Genomic DNA, 21,985 nt, shown 5'->3' on the forward strand with positions numbered 1-21,985 from the left:
GTACATTTTACCAGCTCATGAGGTTTCTATAAATTAAAACAAATGAATTTTTTTTTTATATAATTGCTTTCATTGTGATTTTTTTGTCCATTCCAATGGACATCAGGTCAAAACAGGTGTACTTCCCAAAAATGTACCAACATGAAATAAATTAATAAACATAAAATTTGTTGGTCTATACTTTAAGCTTTTTCTCAAGGTCAAAAACATCCCAGCAGTATACCATTTCAACTATAATTTTGAGATTTTTGTTTTACAGATTGCACATTGTTTGTAACAAACTAAATATCTTCGAATCAATCTAGAGTCATTTTTTAGAACAAAAACTTGAACATTATAACTTTATAACACGCCCCGACCCCCCCCGGGGGGCCGACGGGAGGAGCCCGAAGTTTCGGGACCCCCGAGGCAGTTCCGCAAAAGCCCCCTCGGTGGAGCCACCCTCGAAACGTCCCCACTGACCGGTCCCCGGACACGCCCCCATCCCACGAACCCACTATTTGTCCAATAACCCACTATATTTTTTAAAGTTTTTCCGCTGTTCATTCAATATGCTGCAATTGGACGCGGTCCCATTGGCAATCTATTGAATGGGGATTCGGGTAGTGTTTTTGATAGACATTTTAATTAAAGTTCCTGTCATGATAAAAACTATTTTACTGCACTCAGGGGGGTACCCTGAGTCTGTGGTACCAAGCGCCATCCCATAATTCCACCGTCCACAAACCCGCTATTTTTATAATGGCATAAATGCTACGTGGGATGTCCATATCTCAGCTCTGGAAGGGTCTAGAGCCTCCATTTTTGCACTCAGGTCTAAGTCTCATGGCCCTCTATCAGAATCCAGAGTTTTGGGAAGATTGGAGAAACTTAATTTTTCGCCTGGGAAAAAAAAACGAAAGGGGTACCACTGTCGTTTTTTTTTCGGGTCAAATTTTTGAGTTCCGATATCTCAGCTCTGGAAGGGTCTAGAGCCTCCATTTTTGCACTCAGGTCTAAGTCTCATGGCCCTCTATCAGAATCCAGAGTTTTGGGAAGATTGGAGAAACTTAATTTTTCGCCCGAAAAAAAAAACGTAAGGGGTACCACTGTCGTTTTTTTTTTCGGGCCGAATTTTTGAGTTTCGATATCTCAGCTCTGGAAGGGGCTAGAGCCTCCATTTTTGCAATCAGGTCTAAGTCTCATGGCCCTCTATCAGAATCCAGAGTTTTGGGAAGATTGGAGAAACTTAATTTTTCGCCCCCCAAAAAAAAAACATAAGGGGTACCACTGTCGTTTTTTTTTCGGGCCGAATTTTTGAGTTTCGATATCTCAGCTCTGGAAGGGGCTAGAGCCTCCATTTTTGCACTCAGGTCTAAGTCTCATGGCCCTCTATCAGAATCCAGAGTTTTGAGAAGATTGGAGAAACTTAATTTTTCGCCCGAAAAAAAAACCGAAAGGGGTACCACTGTCATTTTTTTTTCGGGTCAAATTTTTGAGTTCCGATATCTCAGCTCTGGAAGGGGCTAGAGCCTCCATTTTTGCACTCAGGTCTAAGTCTCATGACCCTCTATCAGAATCCAGAGTTTTGGGAAGATTGGAGAAACTTAATTTTTCGCCCGAAAAAAAAAAACATAAGGGGTACCACTGTCGTTTATTTTTCGGGCTGAATTTTTGAGTTTCGATATCTCAGCTCTGGAAGGGGCTAGAGCCTCCATTTTTGCACTCAGGTCTAAGTCTCATGGCCCTCTATCAGAATCCAGAGTTTTGGGAAGATTGGAGAAACTTAATTTTTCGCCCGAAAAAAAAAACCGTAAGGGGTACCACTGTCGTTTTTTTTTCGGGCCGAATTTTTGAGTTTCGATATCTCAGCTCTGGAAGGGGCTAGAGCCTCCATTTTTGCACTCAGGTCTAAGTCTCATGGCCCTCTATCAGAATCCAGAGTTTTGGGAAGATTGGAGAAACTTAATTTTTCGCCCGGAAAAAAAAAAACGAAAGGGGTACCACTGTCGTTTTTTTTTCGGGTCAAATTTTTGAGTTCCGATATCTCAGCTCTGGGAGGGTCTAGAGCCTCCATTTTTGCACTCAGGTCTAAGTCTCATGGCCCTCTATCAGAATCCAGAGTTTTGAGAAGATTGGAGAAACTTAATTTTTCGCCCGAAAAAAAAAACCAAAGGGGTACCACTGTCATTTTTTTTTCGGGTCAAATTTTTGAGTTCCGATATCTCAGCTCTGGAAGGGGCTAGAGCCTCCATTTTTGCACTCAGGTCTAAGTCTCATGGCCCTCTATCAGAATCCAGAGTTTTGGGAAGATTGGAGAAACTTAATTTTTCGCCCGAAAAAAAAAAACATAAGGGGTACCACTGTCGTTTATTTTTCGGGCTGAATTTTTGAGTTTCGATATCTCAGCTCTGGAAGGGTCTAGAGCCTCCATTTTTGCACTCAGGTCTAAGTCTCATGGCCCTCTCTCAGAATCCAGAGTTTTGGGAAGATTGGAGAAACTTAATTTTTCGCCCGAAAAAAAAAAAACGTAAGGGGTACCACTGTCGTTTTTTTTTCGGGCCGAATTTTTGAGTTTCGATATCTCAGCTCTGGAAGGGGCTAGAGCCTCCATTTTTGCACTCAGGTCTAAGTCTCATGGCCCTCTATCAGAATCCAGAGTTTTGGGAAGATTGGAGAAACTTAATTTTTCGCCCGAAAAAAAAAACGTAAGGGGTACCACTGTCGTTTTTTTTTTCGGGCTGAATTTTTGAGTTTCGATATCTCAGCTCTGGAAGGGGCTAGAGCCTCCATTTTTGCACTCAGGTCTAAGTCTCATGGCCCTCTATCAGAATCCAGAGTTTTGGGAAGATTGGAGAAACTTAATTTTTCGCCCGGAAAAAAAAAACGAAAGGGGTACCACTGTCGTTTTTTTTTCGGGTCAAATTTTTGAGTTCCGATATCTCAGCTCTGGGAGGGTCTAGAGCCTCCATTTTTGCACTCAGGTCTAAGTCTCATGGCCCTCTCTCAGAATCCAGAGTTTTGGGAAGATTGGAGAAACTTAATTTTTCGCCCGAAAAAAAAAAAACCGTAAGGGGTACCACTGTCGTTTTTTTTTTCGGGCCGAATTTTTGAGTTTAGATATCTCAGCTCTGGAAGGGGCTAGAGCCTCCATTTTTGCACTCAGGTCTAAGTCTCATGACCCTCTATCAGAATCCAGAGTTTTGGGAAGATTGGAGAAACTTAATTTTTCGCCCGAAAAAAAAAAAAACATAAGGGGTACCACTGTCGTTTTTTTTTCAGGCCGAATTTTTGAGTTTCGATATCTCAGCTCTGGAAGGGGCTAGAGCCTCCATTTTTGCACTCAGGTCTAAGTCTCATGGCCCTCTATCAGAATCCAGAGTTTTGAGAAGATTAGAGAAACTTAATTTTTCGCCCGAAAAAAAAAAACATAAGGGGTACCACTGTCGTTTTTTTTTCGGGCCGAATTTTTGAGTTTCGATATCTCAGCTCTGGAAGGGGCTAGAGCCTCCATTTTTGCACTCAGGTCTAAGTCTCATGGCCCTCTATCAGAATCCAGAGTTTTGGGAAGATTGGAGAAACTTAATTTTTCGCCCGAAAAAAAAAAACATAAGGGGTACCACTGTCGTTTTTTTTTCGGGCCGAATTTTTGAGTTCCGATATCTCAGCTCTGGAAGGGTCTAGAGCCTCCATTTTTGCACTCAGGTCTAAGTCTCATGGCCCTCTATCAGAATCCAGAGTTTTGGGAAGATTGGAGAAACTTAATTTTTCGCCCCAAAAAAAAAAAACATAAGGGGTACCACTGTCGTTTTTTTTTCGGGCCGAATTTTTGAGTTTCGATATCTCAGCTCTGGAAGGGGCTAGAGCCTCAATTTTTGCACTCAGGTCTAAGTCTCATGGCCCTCTATCAGAATCCAGAGTTTTGAGAAGATTGGAGAAACTTAATTTTTCGCCCGAAAAAAAAAAATGAAAGGGGTACCACTGTCATTTTTTTTTCGGGTCAAATTTTTGAGTTCCGATATCTCAGCTCTGGAAGGGGCTAGAGCCTCCATTTTTGCACTCAGGTCTAAGTCTCATGGCCCTCTATCAGAATCCAGAGTTTTGGGAAGATTGGAGAAACTTAATTTTTTGCCCCAAAAAAAAAAAACATAAGGGGTACCACTGTCGTTTTTTTTTCGGGCCGAATTTTTGAGTTTCGATATCTCAGCTCTGGAAGGGGCTAGAGCCTCCATTTTTGCACTCAGGTCTAAGTCTCATGGCCCTCTATCAGAATCCAGAGTTTTGAGAAGATTGGAGAAACTTAATTTTTCGCCCGAAAAAAAAAACGTAAGGGGTACCACTGTCGTTTTTTTTTCGGGCCGAATTTTTGAGTTTCGATATCTCAGCTCTGGAAGGGGCTAGAGCCTCCATTTTTGCACTCAGGTCTAAGTCTCATGGCCCTCTATCAGAATCCAGAGTTTTGGGAAGATTGGAGAAACTTAATTTTTCGCCCGGAAAAAAAAAAACGAAAGGGGTACCACTGTCGTTTTTTTTTCGGGTCAAATTTTTTGAGTTCCGATATCTCAGCTCTGGGAGGGTCTAGAGCCTCCATTTTTGCACTCAGGTCTAAGTCTCATGGCCCTCTCTCAGAATCCAGAGTTTTGGGAAGATTGGAGAAACTTAATTTTTCGCCCGAAAAAAAAAAACGTAAGGGGTACCACTGTCGTTTTTTTTTCGGGCCGAATTTTTGAGTTTAGATATCTCAGCTCTGGAAGGGGCTAGAGCCTCCATTTTTGCACTCAGGTCTAAGTCTCATGACCCTCTATCAGAATCCAGAGTTTTGGGAAGATTGGAGAAACTTAATTTTTCGCCCGAAAAAAAAAAAACATAAGGGGTACCACTGTCGTTTTTTTTTCGGGCCGAATTTTTGAGTTTCGATATCTCAGCTCTGGAAGGGGCTAGAGCCTCCATTTTTGCACTCAGGTCTAAGTCTCATGACCCTCTATCAGAATCCAGAGTTTTGGGAAGATTGGAGAAACTTAATTTTTCGCCCGAAAAAAAAAACGTAAGGGGTACCACTGTCGTTTTTTTTTTCGGGCCGAATTTTTGAGTTTCGATATCTCAGCTCTGGAAGGGGCTAGAGCCTCCATTTTTGCACTCAGGTCTAAGTCTCATGGCCCTCTATCAGAATCCAGAGTTTTGGGAAGATTGGAGAAACTTAATTTTTCGCCCGGAAAAAAAAAACGAAAGGGGTACCACTGTCGTTTTTTTTTTTCGGGTCAAATTTTTGAGTTCCGATATCTCAGCTCTGGAAGGGTCTAGAGCCTCCATTTTTGCACTCAGGTCTAAGTCTCATGGCCCTCTATCAGAATCCAGAGTTTTGGGAAGATTGGAGAAACTTAATTTTTCGCCCGAAAAAAAAAACAAACGTAAGGGGTACCACTGTCGTTTTTTTTCGGGCCGAATTTTTGAGTTTCGATATCTCAGCTCTGGAAGGGGCTAGAGCCTCCATTTTTGCACTCAGGTCTAAGTCTCATGGCCCTCTATCAGAATCCAGAGTTTTGGGAAGATTGGAGAAACTTAATTTTTCGCCCGAAAAAAAAAAACGTAAGGGGTACCACTGTCGTTTTTTTTTCGGGCCGAATTTTTGAGTTTCGATATCTCAGCTCTGGAAGGGGCTAGAGCCTCCATTTTTGCAATCAGGTCTAAGTCTCATGGCCCTCTATCAGAATCCAGAGTTTTGGGAAGATTGGAGAAACTTAATTTTTTGCCCCCAAAAAAACAAACAAAAGGGGTACCACTGTCGTTTTTTTTTCGGGCCGAATTTTTGAGTTTCGATATCTCAGCTCTGGAAGGGGCTAGAGCCTCCATTTTTGCACTCAGGTCTAAGTCTCATGGCCCTCTATCAGAATCCAGAGTTTTGAGAAGATTGGAGAAACTTAATTTTTCGCCCGAAAAAAAAAACGTAAGGGGTACCACTGTCGTTTTTTTTTTCGGGCCGAATTTTTGAGTTTCGATATCTCAGCTCTGGAAGGGTCTAGAGCCTCCATTTTTGCACTCAGGTCTAAGTCTCATGGCCCTCTATCAGAATCCAGAGTTTTGGGAAGATTGGAGAAACTTAATTTTTTGCCCCCAAAAAAAAAAACATAAGGGGTACCACTGTCGTTTTTTTTTCGGGCCGAATTTTTGAGTTTCGATATCTCAGCTCTGGAAGGGGCTAGAGCCTCCATTTTTGCACTCAGGTCTAAGTCTCATGGCCCTCTATCAGAATCCAGAGTTTTGAGAAGATTGGAGAAACTTAATTTTTCGCCCGAAAAAAAAAACGTAAGGGGTACCACTGTCGTTTTTTTTTCGGGCCGAATTTTTGAGTTTCGATATCTCAGCTCTGGAAGGGTCTAGAGCCTCGATTTTTGCACTCAGGTCTAAGTCTCATGGCCCTCTATCAGAATCCAGAGTTTTGGGAAGATTGGAGAAACTTAATTTTTCGCCCGAAAAAAAAAAACGTAAGGGGTACCACTGTCGTTTTTTTTTCGGGCCGAATTTTTGAGTTTCGATATCTCAGCTCTGGAAGGGGCTATAGCCTCCATTTTTGCACTCAGGTCCAAGTCTCATGGCCCTCTATCAGAATCCAGAGTTTTGGGAAGATTGGAGAAACTTAATTTTTCGCCCGAAAAAAAAAACGTAAGGGGTACCACTGTCGTTTTTTTTTCGGGCCGAATTTTTGAGTTTCGATATCTCAGCTCTGGAAGGGGCTAGAGCCTCCATTTTTGCACTCAGGTCTAAGTCTCATGGCCCTCTATCAGAATCCAGAGTTTTGGGAAGATTGGAGAAACTTAATTTTTCGCCCGGAAAAAAAAAAACGAAAGGGGTACCACTGTCGTTTTTTTTTTTCGGGTCAAATTTTTGAGTTCCGATATCTCAGCTCTGGAAGGGTCTAGAGCCTCCATTTTTGCAATCAGGTCTAAGTCTCATGGCCCTCTATCAGAATCCAGAGTTTTGGGAAGATTAGAGAAACTTAATTTTTCGCCCGAAAAAAAAAAAACGTAAGGGGTACCACTGTCGTTTTTTTTCGGGCCGAATTTTTGAGTTTCGATATCTCAGCTCTGGAAGGGGCTAGAGCCTCCATTTTTGCACTCAGGTCTAAGTCTCATGGCCCTCTATCAGAATCCAGAGTTTTGGGAAGATTGGAGAAACTTAATTTTTCGCCCGAAAAAAAAAACGTAAGGGGTACCACTGTCGTTTTTTTTTTCGGGCCGAATTTTTGAGTTTCGATATCTCAGCTCTGGAAGGGGCTAGAGCCTCCATTTTTGCAATCAGGTCTAAGTCTCATGGCCCTCTATCAGAATCCAGAGTTTTGGGAAGATTGGAGAAACTTAATTTTTCGCCCGAAAAAAAAAAAACATAAGGGGTACCACTGTCGTTTTTTTTTCAGGCCGAATTTTTGAGTTTCGATATCTCAGCTCTGGAAGGGGCTAGAGCCTCCATTTTTGCACTCAGGTCTAAGTCTCATGGCCCTCTATCAGAATCCAGAGTTTTGAGAAGATTAGAGAAACTTAATTTTTCGCCCGAAAAAAAAAACATAAGGGGTACCACTGTCGTTTTTTTTTCGGGCCGAATTTTTGAGTTTCGATATCTCAGCTCTGGAAGGGGCTAGAGCCTCCATTTTTTCACTCAGGTCTAAGTCTCATGGCCCTCTATCAGAATCCAGAGTTTTGGGAAGATTGGAGAAACTTAATTTTTCGCCCGAAAAAAAAAAACATAAGGGGTACCACTGTCGTTTTTTTTTCGGGCCGAATTTTTGAGTTCCGATATCTCAGCTCTGGAAGGGTCTAGAGCCTCCATTTTTGCACTCAGGTCTAAGTCTCATGGCCCTCTATCAGAATCCAGAGTTTTGGGAAGATTGGAGAAACTTAATTTTTCGCCCCAAAAAAAAAAAACATAAGGGGTACCACTGTCGTTTTTTTTTCGGGCCGAATTTTTGAGTTTCGATATCTCAGCTCTGGAAGGGGCTAGAGCCTCAATTTTTGCACTCAGGTCTAAGTCTCATGGCCCTCTATCAGAATCCAGAGTTTTGAGAAGATTGGAGAAACTTAATTTTTCGCCCGAAAAAAAAAAATGAAAGGGGTACCACTGTCATTTTTTTTTCGGGTCAAATTTTTGAGTTCCGATATCTCAGCTCTGGAAGGGGCTAGAGCCTCCATTTTTGCACTCAGGTCTAAGTCTCATGGCCCTCTCTCAGAATCCAGAGTTTTGGGAAGATTGGAGAAACTTAATTTTTCGCCCGAAAAAAAAAAACGTAAGGGGTACCACTGTCGTTTTTTTTTCGGGCCGAATTTTTGAGTTTAGATATCTCAGCTCTGGAAGGGGCTAGAGCCTCCATTTTTGCACTCAGGTCTAAGTCTCATGACCCTCTATCAGAATCCAGAGTTTTGGGAAGATTGGAGAAACTTAATTTTTCGCCCGAAAAAAAAAAACATAAGGGGTACCACTGTCGTTTTTTTTTCGGGCCGAATTTTTGAGTTTCGATATCTCAGCTCTGGAAGGGGCTAGAGCCTCCATTTTTGCACTCAGGTCTAAGTCTCATGACCCTCTATCAGAATCCAGAGTTTTGGGAAGATTGGAGAAACTTAATTTTTCGCCCGAAAAAAAAAACGTAAGGGGTACCACTGTCGTTTTTTTTTTCGGGCCGAATTTTTGAGTTTCGATATCTCAGCTCTGGAAGGGGCTAGAGCCTCCATTTTTGCACTCAGGTCTAAGTCTCATGGCCCTCTATCAGAATCCAGAGTTTTGGGAAGATTGGAGAAACTTAATTTTTCGCCCGGAAAAAAAAAACGAAAGGGGTACCACTGTCGTTTTTTTTTTTCGGGTCAAATTTTTGAGTTCCGATATCTCAGCTCTGGAAGGGTCTAGAGCCTCCATTTTTGCACTCAGGTCTAAGTCTCATGGCCCTCTATCAGAATCCAGAGTTTTGGGAAGATTGGAGAAACTTAATTTTTCGCCCGAAAAAAAAAACAAACGTAAGGGGTACCACTGTCGTTTTTTTTCGGGCCGAATTTTTGAGTTTCGATATCTCAGCTCTGGAAGGGGCTAGAGCCTCCATTTTTGCACTCAGGTCTAAGTCTCATGGCCCTCTATCAGAATCCAGAGTTTTGGGAAGATTGGAGAAACTTAATTTTTCGCCCGAAAAAAAAAACGTAAGGGGTACCACTGTCGTTTTTTTTTCGGGCCGAATTTTTGAGTTTCGATATCTCAGCTCTGGAAGGGGCTAGAGCCTCCATTTTTGCAATCAGGTCTAAGTCTCATGGCCCTCTATCAGAATCCAGAGTTTTGGGAAGATTGGAGAAACTTAATTTTTTGCCCCCAAAAAAACAAACAAAAGGGGTACCACTGTCGTTTTTTTTTCGGGCCGAATTTTTGAGTTTCGATATCTCAGCTCTGGAAGGGGCTAGAGCCTCCATTTTTGCACTCAGGTCTAAGTCTCATGGCCCTCTATCAGAATCCAGAGTTTTGAGAAGATTGGAGAAACTTAATTTTTCGCCCGAAAAAAAAAACGTAAGGGGTACCACTGTCGTTTTTTTTTTCGGGCCGAATTTTTGAGTTTCGATATCTCAGCTCTGGAAGGGTCTAGAGCCTCCATTTTTGCACTCAGGTCTAAGTCTCATGGCCCTCTATCAGAATCCAGAGTTTTGGGAAGATTGGAGAAACTTAATTTTTTGCCCCCAAAAAAAAAAACATAAGGGGTACCACTGTCGTTTTTTTTTCGGGCCGAATTTTTGAGTTTCGATATCTCAGCTCTGGAAGGGGCTAGAGCCTCCATTTTTGCACTCAGGTCTAAGTCTCATGGCCCTCTATCAGAATCCAGAGTTTTGAGAAGATTGGAGAAACTTAATTTTTCGCCCGAAAAAAAAAACGTAAGGGGTACCACTGTCGTTTTTTTTTCGGGCCGAATTTTTGAGTTTCGATATCTCAGCTCTGGAAGGGTCTAGAGCCTCGATTTTTGCACTCAGGTCTAAGTCTCATGGCCCTCTATCAGAATCCAGAGTTTTGGGAAGATTGGAGAAACTTAATTTTTCGCCCGAAAAAAAAAAACGTAAGGGGTACCACTGTCGTTTTTTTTTCGGGCCGAATTTTTGAGTTTCGATATCTCAGCTCTGGAAGGGGCTATAGCCTCCATTTTTGCACTCAGGTCCAAGTCTCATGGCCCTCTATCAGAATCCAGAGTTTTGGGAAGATTGGAGAAACTTAATTTTTCGCCCGAAAAAAAAAACGTAAGGGGTACCACTGTCGTTTTTTTTTCGGGCCGAATTTTTGAGTTTCGATATCTCAGCTCTGGAAGGGGCTAGAGCCTCCATTTTTGCACTCAGGTCTAAGTCTCATGGCCCTCTATCAGAATCCAGAGTTTTGGGAAGATTGGAGAAACTTAATTTTTCGCCCGGAAAAAAAAAAACGAAAGGGGTACCACTGTCGTTTTTTTTTTTCGGGTCAAATTTTTGAGTTCCGATATCTCAGCTCTGGAAGGGTCTAGAGCCTCCATTTTTGCAATCAGGTCTAAGTCTCATGGCCCTCTATCAGAATCCAGAGTTTTGGGAAGATTAGAGAAACTTAATTTTTCGCCCGAAAAAAAAAAAACGTAAGGGGTACCACTGTCGTTTTTTTTCGGGCCGAATTTTTGAGTTTCGATATCTCAGCTCTGGAAGGGGCTAGAGCCTCCATTTTTGCACTCAGGTCTAAGTCTCATGGCCCTCTATCAGAATCCAGAGTTTTGGGAAGATTGGAGAAACTTAATTTTTCGCCCGAAAAAAAAAACGTAAGGGGTACCACTGTCGTTTTTTTTTTCGGGCCGAATTTTTGAGTTTCGATATCTCAGCTCTGGAAGGGGCTAGAGCCTCCATTTTTGCAATCAGGTCTAAGTCTCATGGCCCTCTATCAGAATCCAGAGTTTTGGGAAGATTGGAGAAACTTAATTTTTCGCCCGAAAAAAAAAAAACATAAGGGGTACCACTGTCGTTTTTTTTTCAGGCCGAATTTTTGAGTTTCGATATCTCAGCTCTGGAAGGGGCTAGAGCCTCCATTTTTGCACTCAGGTCTAAGTCTCATGGCCCTCTATCAGAATCCAGAGTTTTGAGAAGATTAGAGAAACTTAATTTTTCGCCCGAAAAAAAAAAACATAAGGGGTACCACTGTCGTTTTTTTTTCGGGCCGAATTTTTGAGTTTCGATATCTCAGCTCTGGAAGGGGCTAGAGCCTCCATTTTTGCACTCAGGTCTAAGTCTCATGGCCCTCTATCAGAATCCAGAGTTTTGGGAAGATTGGAGAAACTTAATTTTTCGCCCGAAAAAAAAAAACATAAGGGGTACCACTGTCGTTTTTTTTTCGGGCCGAATTTTTGAGTTCCGATATCTCAGCTCTGGAAGGGTCTAGAGCCTCCATTTTTGCACTCAGGTCTAAGTCTCATGGCCCTCTATCAGAATCCAGAGTTTTGGGAAGATTGGAGAAACTTAATTTTTCGCCCCAAAAAAAAAAAACATAAGGGGTACCACTGTCGTTTTTTTTTCGGGCCGAATTTTTGAGTTTCGATATCTCAGCTCTGGAAGGGGCTAGAGCCTCAATTTTTGCACTCAGGTCTAAGTCTCATGGCCCTCTATCAGAATCCAGAGTTTTGAGAAGATTGGAGAAACTTAATTTTTCGCCCGAAAAAAAAAAATGAAAGGGGTACCACTGTCATTTTTTTTTCGGGTCAAATTTTTGAGTTCCGATATCTCAGCTCTGGAAGGGGCTAGAGCCTCCATTTTTGCACTCAGGTCTAAGTCTCATGGCCCTCTATCAGAATCCAGAGTTTTGGGAAGATTGGAGAAACTTAATTTTTTGCCCCAAAAAAAAAAAACATAAGGGGTACCACTGTCGTTTTTTTTTCGGGCCGAATTTTTGAGTTTCGATATCTCAGCTCTGGAAGGGGCTAGAGCCTCCATTTTTGCACTCAGGTCTAAGTCTCATGGCCCTCTATCAGAATCCAGAGTTTTGAGAAGATTGGAGAAACTTAATTTTTCGCCCGAAAAAAAAAACGTAAGGGGTACCACTGTCGTTTTTTTTTCGGGCCGAATTTTTGAGTTTCGATATCTCAGCTCTGGAAGGGGCTAGAGCCTCCATTTTTGCACTCAGGTCTAAGTCTCATGGCCCTCTATCAGAATCCAGAGTTTTGGGAAGATTGGAGAAACTTAATTTTTCGCCCGGAAAAAAAAAAACGAAAGGGGTACCACTGTCGTTTTTTTTTCGGGTCAAATTTTTTGAGTTCCGATATCTCAGCTCTGGGAGGGTCTAGAGCCTCCATTTTTGCACTCAGGTCTAAGTCTCATGGCCCTCTCTCAGAATCCAGAGTTTTGGGAAGATTGGAGAAACTTAATTTTTCGCCCGAAAAAAAAAAACGTAAGGGGTACCACTGTCGTTTTTTTTTCGGGCCGAATTTTTGAGTTTAGATATCTCAGCTCTGGAAGGGGCTAGAGCCTCCATTTTTGCACTCAGGTCTAAGTCTCATGACCCTCTATCAGAATCCAGAGTTTTGGGAAGATTGGAGAAACTTAATTTTTCGCCCGAAAAAAAAAAACATAAGGGGTACCACTGTCGTTTTTTTTTCGGGCCGAATTTTTGAGTTTCGATATCTCAGCTCTGGAAGGGGCTAGAGCCTCCATTTTTGCACTCAGGTCTAAGTCTCATGACCCTCTATCAGAATCCAGAGTTTTGGGAAGATTGGAGAAACTTAATTTTTCGCCCGAAAAAAAAAACGTAAGGGGTACCACTGTCGTTTTTTTTTTCGGGCCGAATTTTTGAGTTTCGATATCTCAGCTCTGGAAGGGGCTAGAGCCTCCATTTTTGCACTCAGGTCTAAGTCTCATGGCCCTCTATCAGAATCCAGAGTTTTGGGAAGATTGGAGAAACTTAATTTTTCGCCCGGAAAAAAAAAACGAAAGGGGTACCACTGTCGTTTTTTTTTTTCGGGTCAAATTTTTGAGTTCCGATATCTCAGCTCTGGAAGGGTCTAGAGCCTCCATTTTTGCACTCAGGTCTAAGTCTCATGGCCCTCTATCAGAATCCAGAGTTTTGGGAAGATTGGAGAAACTTAATTTTTCGCCCGAAAAAAAAAACAAACGTAAGGGGTACCACTGTCGTTTTTTTTCGGGCCGAATTTTTGAGTTTCGATATCTCAGCTCTGGAAGGGGCTAGAGCCTCCATTTTTGCACTCAGGTCTAAGTCTCATGGCCCTCTATCAGAATCCAGAGTTTTGGGAAGATTGGAGAAACTTAATTTTTCGCCCGAAAAAAAAAACGTAAGGGGTACCACTGTCGTTTTTTTTTCGGGCCGAATTTTTGAGTTTCGATATCTCAGCTCTGGAAGGGGCTAGAGCCTCCATTTTTGCAATCAGGTCTAAGTCTCATGGCCCTCTATCAGAATCCAGAGTTTTGGGAAGATTGGAGAAACTTAATTTTTTGCCCCCAAAAAAACAAACAAAAGGGGTACCACTCTCGTTTTTTTTTCGGGCCGAATTTTTGAGTTTCGATATCTCAGCTCTGGAAGGGGCTAGAGCCTCCATTTTTGCACTCAGGTCTAAGTCTCATGGCCCTCTATCAGAATCCAGAGTTTTGAGAAGATTGGAGAAACTTAATTTTTCGCCCGAAAAAAAAAACGTAAGGGGTACCACTGTCGTTTTTTTTTTCGGGCCGAATTTTTGAGTTTCGATATCTCAGCTCTGGAAGGGTCTAGAGCCTCCATTTTTGCACTCAGGTCTAAGTCTCATGGCCCTCTATCAGAATCCAGAGTTTTGGGAAGATTGGAGAAACTTAATTTTTTGCCCCCAAAAAAAAAAACATAAGGGGTACCACTGTCGTTTTTTTTTCGGGCCGAATTTTTGAGTTTCGATATCTCAGCTCTGGAAGGGGCTAGAGCCTCCATTTTTGCACTCAGGTCTAAGTCTCATGGCCCTCTATCAGAATCCAGAGTTTTGAGAAGATTGGAGAAACTTAATTTTTCGCCCGAAAAAAAAAACGTAAGGGGTACCACTGTCGTTTTTTTTTCGGGCCGAATTTTTGAGTTTCGATATCTCAGCTCTGGAAGGGTCTAGAGCCTCGATTTTTGCACTCAGGTCTAAGTCTCATGGCCCTCTATCAGAATCCAGAGTTTTGGGAAGATTGGAGAAACTTAATTTTTCGCCCGAAAAAAAAAACGTAAGGGGTACCACTGTCGTTTTTTTTTCGGGCCGAATTTTTGAGTTTCGATATCTCAGCTCTGGAAGGGGCTATAGCCTCCATTTTTGCACTCAGGTCCAAGTCTCATGGCCCTCTATCAGAATCCAGAGTTTTGGGAAGATTGGAGAAACTTAATTTTTCGCCCGAAAAAAAAAACGTAAGGGGTACCACTGTCGTTTTTTTTTCGGGCCGAATTTTTGAGTTTCGATATCTCAGCTCTGGAAGGGGCTAGAGCCTCCATTTTTGCACTCAGGTCTAAGTCTCATGGCCCTCTATCAGAATCCAGAGTTTTGGGAAGATTGGAGAAACTTAATTTTTCGCCCGGAAAAAAAAAAACGAAAGGGGTACCACTGTCGTTTTTTTTTTTCGGGTCAAATTTTTGAGTTCCGATATCTCAGCTCTGGAAGGGTCTAGAGCCTCCATTTTTGCACTCAGGTCTAAGTCTCATGGCCCTCTATCAGAATCCAGAGTTTTGGGAAGATTAGAGAAACTTAATTTTTCGCCCGAAAAAAAAAAAACGTAAGGGGTACCACTGTCGTTTTTTTTCGGGCCGAATTTTTGAGTTTCGATATCTCAGCTCTGGAAGGGGCTAGAGCCTCCATTTTTGCACTCAGGTCTAAGTCTCATGGCCCTCTATCAGAATCCAGAGTTTTGGGAAGATTGGAGAAACTTAATTTTTCGCCCGAAAAAAAAAACGTAAGGGGTACCACTGTCGTTTTTTTTTTCGGGCCGAATTTTTGAGTTTCGATATCTCAGCTCTGGAAGGGTCTAGAGCCTCCATTTTTGCACTCAGGTCTAAGTCTCATGGCCCTCTATCAGAATCCAGAGTTTTGGGAAGATTGGAGAAACTTAATTTTTTGCCCCCAAAAAAAAAACATAAGGGGTACCACTGTCGTTTTTTTGTCGGGCCGAATTTTTGAGTTTCGATATCTCAGCTCTGGAAGGGGCTAGAGCCTCCATTTTTGCACTCAGGTCTAAGTCTCATGGCCCTCTATCAGAATCCAGAGTTTTGAGAAGATTGGAGAAACTTAATTTTTCGCCCGAAAAAAAAAACGTAAGGGGTACCACTGTCGTTTTTTTTTCGGGCCGAATTTTTGAGTTTCGATATCTCAGCTCTGGAAGGGTCTAGAGCCTCGATTTTTGCACTCAGGTCTAAGTCTCATGGCCCTCTATCAGAATCCAGAGTTTTGGGAAGATTGGAGAAACTTAATTTTTCGCCCGAAAAAAAAAACGTAAGGGGTACCACTGTCGTTTTTTTTTCGGGCCGAATTTTTGAGTTTCGATATCTCAGCTCTGGAAGGGGCTAGAGCCTCCATTTTTGCACTCAGGTCTAAGTCTCATGGCCCTCTATCAGAATCCAGAGTTTTGGGAAGATTGGAGAAACTTAATTTTTCGCCCGGAAAAAAAAAAAACGAAAGGGGTACCACTGTCGTTTTTTTGTCGGGCCGAATTTTTGAGTTTCGATATCTCAGCTCTGGAAGGGGCTAGAGCCTCCATTTTTGCACTCAGGTCTAAGTCTCATGGCCCTCTATCAGAATCCAGAGTTTTGAGAAGATTGGAGAAACTTAATTTTTCGCCCGAAAAAAAAAACGTAAGGGGTACCACTGTCGTTTTTTTGTCGGGCCGAATTTTTGAGTTTCGATATCTCAGCTCTGGAAGGGTCTAGAGCCTCGATTTTTGCACTCAGGTCTAAGTCTCATGGCCCTCTATCAGAATCCAGAGTTTTGGGAAGATTGGAGAAACTTAATTTTTCGCCCGAAAAAAAAAACGTAAGGGGTACCACTGTCGTTTTTTTTTCGGGCCGAATTTTTGAGTTTCGATATCTCAGCTCTGGAAGGGGCTAGAGCCTCCATTTTTGCACTCAGGTCTAAGTCTCATGGCCCTCTATCAGAATCCAGAGTTTTGGGAAGATTGGAGAAACTTAATTTTTCGCCCGGAAAAAAAAAAAACGAAAGGGGTACCACTGTCGTTTTTTTTTTCGGGTCAAATTTTTGAGTTCCGATATCTCAGCTCTGGGAGGGTCTAGAGCCTCCATTTTTGCACTCAGGTCTAAGTCTCATGGCCCTCTCTCAGAATCCAGAGTTTTGGGAAGATTGGAGAAACTTAATTTTTCGCCCGAAAAAAAAAAACCGTAAGGGGTACCACTGTCGTTTTTTTTTTCGGGCCGAATTTTTGAGTTTAGATATCTCAGCTCTGGAAGGGGCTAGAGCCTCCATTTTTGCACTCAGGTCTAAGTCTCATGACCCTCTATCAGAATCCAGAGTTTTGGGAAGATTGGAGAAACTTAATTTTTCGCCCGAAAAAAAAAAAACATAAGGGGTACCACTGTCGTTTTTTTTTCGGGCCGAATTTTTGAGTTTCGATATCTCAGCTCTGGAAGGGGCTAGAGCCTCCATTTTTGCACTCAGGTCTAAGTCTCATGGCCCTCTATCAGAATCCAGAGTTTTGGGAAGATTGGAGAAACTTAATTTTTCGCCCGAAAAAAAAAACGTAAGGGGTACCACTGTCGTTTTTTTTTTCGGGCCGAATTTTTGAGTTTCGATATCTCAGCTCTGGAAGGGGCTAGAGCCTCCATTTTTGCACTCAGGTCTAAGTCTCATGGCCCTCTATCAGAATCCAGAGTTTTGGGAAGATTGGAGAAACTTAATTTTTCGCCCCGGAAAAAAAAAACGAAAGGGGTACCACTGTCGTTTTTTTTTTTCGGGTCAAATTTTTGAGTTCCGATATCTCAGCTCTGGAAGGGTCTAGAGCCTCCATTTTTGCACTCAGGTCTAAGTCTCATGGCCCTCTATCAGAATCCAGAGTTTTGGGAAGATTGGAGAAACTTAATTTTTCGCCCGAAAAAAAAAACAAACGTAAGGGGTACCACTGTCGTTTTTTTTCGGGCCGAATTTTTGAGTTTCGATATCTCAGCTCTGGAAGGGGCTAGAGCCTCCATTTTTGCACTCAGGTCTAAGTCTCATGGCCCTCTATCAGAATCCAGAGTTTTGGGAAGATTGGAGAAACTTAATTTTTCGCCCGAAAAAAAAAACGTAAGGGGTACCACTGTCGTTTTTTTTTCGGGCCGAATTTTTGAGTTTCGATATCTCAGCTCTGGAAGGGGCTAGAGCCTCCATTTTTGCAATCAGGTCTAAGTCTCATTGCCCTCTATCAGAATCCAGAGTTTTGGGAAGATTGGAGAAACTTAATTTTTTGCCCCAAAAAAAAAAAACATAAGGGGTACCACTGTCATTTTTTTTTCGGGCCGAATTTTTGAGTTTCGATATCTCAGCTCTGGAAGGGGCTATAGCCTCCATTTTTGCACTCAGGTCTAAGTCTCATGGCCCTCTATCAGAATCCAGAGTTTTGAGAAGATTGGAGAAACTTAATTTTTCGCCCGAAAAAAAAAAACGTAAGGGGTACCACTGTCGTTTTTTTTTTCGGGCCGAATTTTTGAGTTTCGATATCTCAGCTTTGGAAGGGGCTAGAGCCTCCATTTTTGCAATCAGGTCTAAGTCTCATGGCCCTCTATCAGAATCCAGAGTTTTGGGAAGATTGGAGAAACTTAATTTTTTGCCCCCAAAAAAAAAAACATAAGGGGTACCACTGTCGTTTTTTTTTCGGGCCGAATTTTTGAGTTTCGATATCTCAGCTCTGGAAGGGGCTAGAGCCTCCATTTTTGCACTCAGGTCTAAGTCTCATGGCCCTCTATCAGAATCCAGAGTTTTGGGAAGATTGGAGAAACTTAATTTTTCGCCCGAAAAAAAAAACGTAAGGGGTACCACTGTCGTTTTTTTTTTCGGGCCGAATTTTTGAGTTTCGATATCTCAGCTCTGGAAGGGGCTAGAGCCTCCATTTTTGCACTCAGGTCTAAGTCTCATGGCCCTCTATCAGAATCCAGAGTTTTGGGAAGATTGGAGAAACTTAATTTTTCGCCCGAAAAAAAAAACGTAAGGGGTACCACTGTCGTTTTTTTTTCGGGCCGAATTTTTGAGTTTCGATATCTCAGCTCTGGAAGGGGCTAGAGCCTCCATTTTTGCACTCAGGTCTAAGTCTCATGGCCCTCTATCAGAATCCAGAGTTTTGGGAAGATTGGAGAAACTTAATTTTTCGCCCGAAAAAAAAAACGTAAGGGGTACCACTGTCGTTTTTTTTTCGGGCCGAATTTTTGAGTTTCGATATCTCAGCTCTGGAAGGGGCTAGAGCCTCCATTTTTGCACTCAGGTCTAAGTCTCATGGCCCTCTATCAGAATTCAGAGTTTTGGGAAGATTGGAGAAACTTAATTTTTCGCCCGGAAAAAAAAAACGAAAGGGGTACCCCTTACGGTTTTTTTTTTCGGGCGAAAAATTAAGTTTCTCCAATCTTCTCAAAACTCTGGATTCTGGAAGAGGGCCATGAGACTTAGACCTAAGTGCAAAAATGGAGGCTCTAGGCCCTTCCAGAGCTGAGATATCGAAACTCAAAAATTCAGCCCGAAAAAAAAACGACAGTGGTACCCCTTACGTTTTTTTTTTCGGGCGAAAAATTAAGTTTCTCCAATCTTCCCAAAACTCTGGATTCTGATAGAGGGTCATGAGACTTAGACCTGAGTGCAAAAATGGAGGCTCTAGACCCTTCCCGAGCTGAGATATCGGAACTCAAAAATTCGGCCCGAAAAAAAAACGACAGTGGTACTCCTTACGTTTTTTTTTTTTTTTGGGCGAAAAATTAAGTTTCTCCAATCTTCCCAAAGCTCTGGATTCTGATAGAGGGTCATGAGACTTAGACCTGAGTGCAAAAATGGAGGCTCTAGACCCTTCCAGAGCTGAGATATCGAAACTCAAAAATTCGGCCCGAAAAAAAAAACGACAGTGGTACCCCTTACACTTTTTTTTTTTTCGGGCGAAAAATTAAGTTTCTCCAATCTTCCCAAAACTCTGGATTCTGATAGAGGGTCATGAGACTTAGACCTGAGTGCAAAAATGGAGGCTCTAGACCCTCCCAGAGCTGAGATATCGAAACTCAAAAATTCGGCCCGAAAAAAAAAAACGACAGTGGTACCCCTTACACTTTTTTTTTTTCGGCGAAAAATTAAGTTTCTCCAATCTTCCCAAAACTCTGGATTCCGATAGAGGGCCATGAGACTTAGACCTGAGTGCAAAAATGGAGGCTCTAGCCCCTTCCAGAGCTGAGATATCGAAACTCAAAAATTCGGCCCGAAAAAAAAACGACAGTGGTACCCCTTACGTTTTTTTTTTCGGGCGAAAAATTAAGTTTCTCCAATCTTCCCAAAACTCTGGATTCTGATAGAGGGCCATGAGACTTAGACCTGAGTGCAAAAATGGAGGCTCTAGACCCTTCCAGAGCTGAGATATCGAAACTCAAAAATTTGACCCGAAAAAAAAACGACAGTGGTACCCCTTACGTTTTTTTTTTTGGGCGAAAAATTAAGTTTCTCCAATCTTCCCAAAACTCTGGATTCTGATAGAGGGTCATGAGACTTAGACCTGAGTGCAAAAATGGAGGCTCTAGACCCTTCCAGAGCTGAGATATCGAAACTCAAAAATTTGACCCGAAAAAAAAACGACAGTGGTACCCCTTACGTTTTTTTTTTCGGGCGAAAAATTAAGTTTCTCCAATCTTCCCAAAACTCTGGATTCTGATAGAGGGTCATGAGACTTAGACCTGAGTGCAAAAATTGAGGCTCTAGACCCTTCCAGAGCTGAGATATCGGAACTCAAAAATTCGGCCCGAAAAAAAAACGACAGTGGTACCCCTTACGTTTTTTTTTTTTTGGGCGAAAAATTAAGTTTCTCCAATCTTCCCAAAGCTCTGGATTCTGATAGAGGGTCATGAGACTTAGACCTGAGTGCAAAAATGGAGGCTCTAGACCCTTCCAGAGCTGAGATATCGAAACTCAAAAATTCGGCCCGAAAAAAAAAAACGACAGTGGTACCCCTTACGTTTTTTTTTTTCGGGCTAAAAATTAAGTTTCTCCAATCTTCCCAAAACTCTGGATTCCGATAGAGGGCCATGAGACTTAGACCTGAGTGCAAAAATGGAGGCTCTAGCCCCTTCCATAGCTGAGATATCGAAACTCAAAAATTCGGCCCGAAAAAAAAACGACAGTGGTACCCCTTACGTTTTTTTTTTCGGGCGAAAAATTAAGTTTCTCCAATCTTCCCAAAACTCTGGATTCTGATAGAGGGCCATGAGACTTAGACCTGAGTGCAAAAATGGAGGCTCTAGACCCTTCCAGAGCTGAGATATCGAAACTCAAAAATTTGACCCGAAAAAAAAACGACAGTGGTACCCCTTACGTTTTTTTTTTTGGGCGAAAAATTAAGTTTCTCCAATCTTCCCAAAACTCTGGATTCTGATAGAGGGTCATGAGACTTAGACCTGAGTGCAAAAATGGAGGCTCTAGACCCTTCCAGAGCTGAGATATCGAAACTCAAAAATTTGACCCGAAAAAAAAACGACAGTGGTACCCCTTACGTTTTTTTTTTCGGGCGAAAAATTAAGTTTCTCCAATCTTCCCAAAACTCTGGATTCTGATAGAGGGTCATGAGACTTAGACCTGAGTGCAAAAATTGAGGCTCTAGACCCTTCCAGAGCTGAGATATCGGAACTCAAAAATTCGGCCCGAAAAAAAAACGACAGTGGTACCCCTTACGTTTTTTTTTTTTTGGGCGAAAAATTAAGTTTCTCCAATCTTCCCAAAGCTCTGGATTCTGATAGAGGGTCATGAGACTTAGACCTGAGTGCAAAAATGGAGGCTCTAGACCCTTCCAGAGCTGAGATATCGAAACTCAAAAATTCGGCCCGAAAAAAAAAAACGACAGTGGTACCCCTTACGTTTTTTTTTTCGGGCTAAAAATTAAGTTTCTCCAATCTTCCCAAAACTCTGGATTCTGATAGAGGGTCATGAGACTTAGACCTGAGTGCAAAAATGGAGGCTCTAGACCCTTCCAGAGCTGAGATATCGAAACTCAAAAATTCGGCCCAAAAAAAAAAACGACAGTGGTACCCCTTACACTTTTTTTTTTTTCGGGCTAAAAATTAAGTTTCTCCAATCTTCCCAAAACTCTGGATTCTGATAGAGGGCTATGAGACTTAGACCTGAGTGCAAAAATGGAGGCTCTAGCCCCTTCCAGAGCTGAGATATCGAAACTCAAAAATTCGGCCCGAAAAAAAAACAACAGTGGTACCCCTTACGTTTTTTTTTTTTCGGGCGAAAAATTAAGTTTCTCCAATCTTCCCAAAACTCTGGATTCTGATAGAGGTCCATGAGACTTAGACCTGAGTGCAAAAATGGAGGCTCTAGACCCTTCCAGAGCTGAGATATCGGAACTCAAAAATTCGGCCCGAAAAAAAAACGACAGTGGTACCCCTTACGTTTTTTTTTTTCGGGCGAAAAATTAAGTTTCTCCAATCTTCCCAAAACTCTGGATTCTGATAGAGGGTCATGAGACTTAGACCTGAGTGCAAAAATGGAGGCTCTAGACCCTTCCAGAGCTGAGATATCGAAACTCAAAAATTTGACCCGAAAAAAAAACGACAGTGGTACCCCTTTCGTTTTTTTTTTCGGGCGAAAAATTAAGTTTCTCCAATCTTCCCAAAACTCTGGATTCTGATAGAGGGCCATGAGACTTAGACCTGAGTGCAAAAATGGAGGCTCTAGCCCCTTCCAGAGCTGAGATATCGAAACTCAAAAATTCGGCCCGAAAAAAAAACGACAGTGGTACCCCTTACGTTTTTTTTTTCGGGCGAAAAATTAAGTTTCTCCAATCTTCCCAAAACTCTAGATTCTGATAGAGGGTCATGAGAC

General features: G+C 42.2%; 1 protein-coding gene across 1 annotated transcript in view; it reads left to right on the top strand.

The window, feature by feature from the left end:
- Positions 1 to 21,985, top strand: part of pkd1a (polycystic kidney disease 1a) — a 114,682-nt gene that overhangs the window by 81,235 nt on the left and 11,462 nt on the right. The gene's annotated exons all lie outside the window — the stretch shown is intronic.

This window comes from Pimephales promelas, chromosome 6 (assembly GCF_988280905.1).
Source record: "Pimephales promelas chromosome 6, fPimPro1.hap1.1, whole genome shotgun sequence".
NCBI lineage: Eukaryota > Metazoa > Chordata > Actinopteri > Cypriniformes > Leuciscidae > Pimephales > Pimephales promelas.